The sequence below is a fragment of the Corvus hawaiiensis genome, chromosome 5, assembly GCF_020740725.1.
Source record: "Corvus hawaiiensis isolate bCorHaw1 chromosome 5, bCorHaw1.pri.cur, whole genome shotgun sequence".
Classification (NCBI taxonomy): Eukaryota; Metazoa; Chordata; class Aves; order Passeriformes; family Corvidae; genus Corvus; species Corvus hawaiiensis.
The window spans coordinates 11,112,193-11,118,331 of record NC_063217.1 but is presented as its reverse complement, the minus strand read 5'-3'; the positions used below and the strand labels follow the sequence as shown (position 1 = coordinate 11,118,331).

At 39.8% G+C, this 6,139-nt stretch overlaps 1 long non-coding RNA gene across 1 annotated transcript; it reads left to right on the top strand.

The window, feature by feature from the left end:
* Positions 1-778: 778 nt before the first annotated feature.
* On the top strand, positions 779-5,115 carry LOC125325646. Its single transcript, XR_007203467.1, has 2 exons — positions 779-3,550; positions 3,662-5,115. It is a non-coding gene; the product is annotated as an uncharacterized LOC125325646 (long non-coding RNA).
* The last annotated feature ends 1,024 nt before the right edge of the window (positions 5,116-6,139 follow it).

Genomic DNA, 6,139 nt, shown 5'->3' with positions numbered 1-6,139 from the left:
GAGGAGATGCTTAAAGCTGAAATTCTGTTGTAAAGCTACGATGTATCAGAGTACCCGTTGTAATTTCATGAGGATATGGGGGGTGGAGCGTTCAACTTGTGAGCAAAAGCGCCTGCGCTGAGATAGGCAGATGCTGAAGCAGGTGTAATTTGATGAGAAGTTTGAACAGGGAGAGATGGAAGCAATGAGGACTTTTGCTCCAAATGGAAAAGGAGAAGACCTCAGTTCCTAGAGATGCTCCCAGAGATAGTCCTAACAATGAAGATGAAGAAGACCCTTTGCTCCCAGGGAAGGAGAAGGGCCTCTGTTCTTAGAGATGAAATGTTCCCAGAGATGGGTGAAGAGAGCTTTTGTTTCTGAATGCCTCAACCTTAAAATTGCACCCCAGTAGCTCAAGATTGGACCCTCAAAAGCAGTTGTGGGAAAAGCTACAAGTCGTGGGAGGGGACTCTCACATGATGCAAGCAGAGAACCAACCCGGGCGGCTGTCTCGTGATAATGTTTTCATAGCACGAGCAAGAGAGACTCCTCTTCCCAAATGGAGTGAACAAGGTTATTATGGAAGTGGTAAACAGACTGAACATCTTAAGGGTTGTCTTTTTACATTGTCACTGGGAGAAAGGAGAAAGGTGGGGGGAGGAGAAGAGTTCTGAAGGTGTGGTATGATTTTTTTTTCCTCTTCTTTTAGGTCTGTTAATAAACTTCTTTATATTCTTTCAAGTTTGGTGCCTGCTTTGCATTTCTCCTAATTCTTATCTCACAGAAGGTATACAGTAATGAGTATTTTGGACCAAACCACTACACTAAATTGGTGTTTCTACCCGGTTAAAAACCAAACCCGCTACAGTGGGCTTGGACAAAGTCAGGGTTAAGAAGCTGGAAGAAGGTTGGTTTTGAGGCTTTTTTTTCTCCTTTCAAATAAAAGGGGAATGAAATATGTGCTTGACTCATTGAAGTTGCAAATGTACACATAAGACTAGTGAATTCGTTTTAAATCTACTTTTTTTTTTATTTGTGCAATGCTGTGATAACTAGAATAGCTACTGTTACTATAGCACACTGCCTCCTCTGTATAGGCTTTGATTCTGAACTCACCAGCATTCAGCTCTGTCACAGATGGCTGTTCCCCTCCACGTGTGGCATCCCTGCTGGTGGCGAGCCAGCCAGCAAATCTGGAATTACAGAAACTTCCCTGTTGTTTGCAGAAGTCGTAAGAGAACATTTTTGCATCCAAATGCCAACCTTATATAATTCCACATTTGTATGTGAAGGTAACTGCTGAAGGCATAAAATGGCTCTATTTTATGTAAATTCTCTATCTTGTTGCTTCCTATGTGATCCACAGCTTTGAAATGGCATTAATTCAGCTTTGGCAATGGATGAAATACTATGCAGAGTAAGAATCAGCTCAACTCGATAAAAAAGCTCTTGATCCACAAGGAATTCAAGCATAAAGTCTCAATTGTTCACATGATGCTGTCATGATACTCCTTAGGTTTTTACCATCACTAGTTACCATCATTAGTTAATTTAGCTTTATTTGAAGCCTATTTTATAGAGGCTAAATACTTGCTGTGTAGATATCTGATGAGAGTGAGAGTATAAAGAGAAGTTAGGTGTCAGATTGCAATCAAAAATTCTGTCTTCCCATCTGTAGATTAGCTACAGTTTCATCTGTAGAAATATTCTAAATTAAATAACAAAGAAATATGTTTGCCTTCTCCCTTAAACATCAGTAAAGGATTGTATTTATTTGCTCATCCCTAAACTGGCAGCAAATTGCAAGACTTATGGAATATATACGTATAGCCTCAGAAGAGTTGATTTTTTTATACATCTCAAACTAGAAAATTTTCTCTGTGTGTATTATTTGGATTGTCTGTTTACAATATTACTGTCACTACTTCAATTATTAGCCCCGATTTAGAGCAATTTCTAGATATGCTTTATTATAAAATTAGGCTGCTTCTTACAGGTTTTGGGGCTTGTTTGTTCAGATTTAAAGTTTTAAACGATAGTTTGAATAGTTTGTGCTTGTTGAACTTCTTGAGGTTTGCACAGATTCAACTCTCAAGCCTGGTAAGGTACATCCCCCTTAACTCTTTATCTTTGGAGATCTTATCATGTTTTTATGAGCTGGAACCTAGCTTTATTTGTATAAAATAGGCAAGAGTGAGCCATCAATAGCTTTCCTTAGGACATAGTAATGGTAGATATTTGAGAATCAGCAGAGATGAAATATAAAATCTAGCCATCCTACCAAGTGACAGCTAAAACAAATACCGAGGCAGGTGTTCACTAAAATGTCAAAACTCTTGGCATCAACTGATGTCAGACAATATGTTTTGTTATTTCTGGTTACTTCTGTTTGTATCACTGAAAGTGTATTTTCATTAAAAAATTGCAGTTAATTGGGAATTCACACAGAGTGTAATGCTGACGCGTTACCACAAGGAATAGTTTTCACAATCAAGATTTTCTGCTGTTGTGTTGTGCTGGAACTGTGAGTAGAATCTTACGATTTTTCTCTGAGGCGTTGGCACATTTCTCGTGTGGGAGCCTGGTGCAGCAGCACTGTGTTTACATGGCACTGGTTTCATGACTGGGCTTCGTGTTCTGGGAGCAGGTTTCAGTGAACACTGTTACTTGAACCTGGGTCTATGTGTTAGTGCTCATTTACGGTCTCATAAACACTGCTTTAGGCCAGTTCCAACTGGGTGCTATTACAATACTACCAAATGAAAACTGCTTAGCAATTGCAGCACAGCTCCTCTCTTCCCTCTGCAATTTTACAGTAACAGCTCTAAATAGGTGCATGTGGCTTCGGTTGCCTTTGTGGCAGGAGTGTGGTGGCAAATTTTTGTTCAGAGACCAGTGGACCCACCTGCATTAATTTCTCTGTGAGCTCCCCTGTGCTTGACTCACAGCTGTGTATCCAGCCTTTCTCAGGTAGAGGTGCTGTGGATGGATGCCCAAGGAGCAGCACTTGGCTGCTGAAGCTGGATGCACCTGCCCCACTGTGAGAACACCTTCGTTCAGGCTGCCCATCAGTGTTGTCTGACAGCTGGTCAGACATTGCAAACAAAATCCAAACAGTCTTCTCCTGGAAAGCCTGCCCTGAATTTGGAATACTTTGGTGTTTGGTTCGCTGTAGTAGCAATAAGGAAAGTGCTGTCACTGTTTATTTATATTATGAGTGGGGTGTACACAGAGATACAACTGCTGCGAGATTAGAGCCCTTTTGCTTTTTTGTTTTTGTTTGCTTTGCCTTTTTGTTTCGCATTAGTAGTTTTTAATCCAGTCTTAAAAAATAGAGCTGGGAGAGGAAGGGAAAATTGCTTGCCCTTTTCTGAGGTACAAAATATTGAGACAGCAGAGATTTTTAAAGTTGTCTGTCTTTTGCCAGTACATCATGCCTTTTTCTTTCTTTTGACTGTGTAGCCTTCCTAGGAGCAACGCTTTCACTTTCACCACCATGGCATATCTTTACTGGCCTTTGGTGCATTGTGAGGAAATCCATCTGCTACAGACATTGTTATCCTTATCTCTGGTATGCTATGGAACTTTATAGACGTAATAATTTTAAGGGGTTTCTTTTGTTTTTTTTTGTTTATTTGTTTGGGGTTTTTGTTTTGTTTTTATTTAATGTTTGTTTTGGCAGATTATTTCAGCGACTTTAAATCCCATAGTGAACACATCACCTGTTATGATCTGCAATGATCAGCTATGATCTGACGGTGCTGTGAACATAATTACTGAGTTTAGCCCAGCAGCCGTATTCCTTCTTGTATCTGGAATCGAAGGAGATGGGGAATGCTTTCAAGTGAACAAGTGAAAGAAGTCTCTTTTCTGAAAAGATTTAATGATCAGGTATTTTGCACTTTTCTCATGGGTTTCGGGTTTTTTTGTTTATTTTTTTTTTATTGGAATGTCTCATCAGGGATTCTACTCTCAATTTTAACAGTAAAAAAATAGCAGAACAATTTTATTAGTGGCCCATGGAAGTACCTGGGTGTGAGTACAGAATCTCTTGAATTGGGTTATTTTCCCGTCACAGAGTACGTTGGTGCTGTGCTGCTTCCCATTGTGACCAGCAGGTGGGGAAAGGGACAAGGCAGCAGAGACAGTTCTGCAGCAGCAGCTGTGAATCCCGAGTTCAGCGGCTCCTGGTGCTGCTTCTCCAGCTGGGAAAATTGGGCTGGTTGGCTGCGTTGCCTTTCTTTAGATGATGTAGACAACTGGGTCTTGAATCTTTCTTTCAAAGTCTTCCTGTATTTCTCCCTTTAAAAGATAACCTGCATCTACTTCTCTCTAGGATCTTCCTTCTGTATAAACATGAGTAACTGAAGTATTTTACTAAGTAACTGAAGTATGCTACAAGTAAGTGGCGTTATTTTGATAATTGCCCTAATTACATGAAAGAGACTAGATTATTTCAAGTAATTTTTCTGCAAGCTGAAATAAAATTATTATTAAGAAGGTGGGTATTTAATGTTGCATCTTTTTTTGGTTTTTTTGTCTGAAACATTGCTTTGCTTTTTAAAAATGCCTGTGGTGTTCTAGGTGTTGCAGTAGATGGAAAAAGAATGGTGCCTTTTGCCAGCTCTCCGCTTCTGGTGAGCTTGTAAGTCCTGAATGCCTCCTGATAAGCAGAGAGCTGTCAAAATCTTTATTTTTAAAGGCTTCTTGGAATCTCTTTGACTGTAGTGGCCAAAACAACAAATCACAGAAATGCTTCACAGTGGTACAAATTAGTGTCCTCAGGGATCCCTATGTGGAGAAGTGTCTACAGTGCAGTTAAGTGTCTTTGTGAACTCTCTTTTTTTTGTTTGTTTCCTTGCTCTGTCAGATTTTGGAGGTAAAATGATCATTATGATGGGAAAGAGTGTTTTAAGGATATTTATGAACTTTGTACCATCAAAAGAATACTATAAAACTAAATGAGTAGCTAACTCCAAGTGTCTCTGTAAAAATAATGGATGTGTCAGTTTGCTTATGGATGTTGAACAAGAAAGGTTGATCAGCAAGATGCTGGCTGTTACCTTCTTAAAATGTGTCTCAGGCATGTAATTACTCGTAGCTCAAGTTCCCAAATAAAAGAGCTTGTCATCTTTCTCACTCTTTGCCACCAGATATTTAACATCAATTTGCATCTGTCACAGGGCTTGGAAAGCTGATTTGCGTGGGTCTCAGTTACTGAAACTCTCTGTTTAAACATTGATGCTTTCCTCAGAAAATATTTATTCTTTGGATTAAGGGAGGTCCTTCAGTTTGTACTACCGTGGTTTTTTTTGTTTTTTGATGATACTGTGTCATATTGCAATGGTGCTAAAGCTAAGCAGCATTACTGATATGGGGAAAGTGAAAGAAAATGGGTAGTGTTGGTGTTGGCTACTGTAGCCAACTAAGCAGTAGGAACACCCATCCTGGGCAAATGAGGAAGGAACTTCCCTGGACAGCAATTTAGCAAAGGGTAGAGAGATTCTAACTTTAATGATAGGAAGGAATACATTGAGCCATATAAGTGGCACTTGATGGTTGTGAAAGAAAGTTGTGGTGCTGATCTATCACATCTCTGTCAACCTGGAAGCAGTTCCACGGAGCCATGCTTCAGTTCATCACAGCTGGACTCTGCCACTTTGATCACAGGGCAGAGCTACCTCTGCAGCTGGACAGGAAGCCCCACCACTCCCATGCCTCATTTATTTACAACCAGATTCTGGTGTTATGGAAAAAGGGAAAATCACCTCTTTTCTCCTCTGTTCCAAAAAAAAAAAATAAAAGATCCTTTATTAAGGCCCTGGAAAGGTCATGAGTTATTTTCTGTTAACTTCTATGAGATACAGGATGAAGCCTTGATGCAGGTTCAAGTTCCTTTGAACACCTTTGCTGCCATTACTCATCTATCACAGCACCTCTGTACTGAGTGGAATATGGGCTTAATTTTGGAAAATCCAGATTTATTTTGTAATTTTGTTGACAAGCAATCAGCTTTGGCTGCAAATACTGTTCTTAAATGTGTGCCTTGATGGGAAATGGCTTTTTATGTGTGTTTCCTCCTTTGATTTCCTTGTCAAAGTTTAATCAGTGGTCGATTCTGATGAATAGGGCACTGGTGTTTCTGGTGAAAGAAACAGGT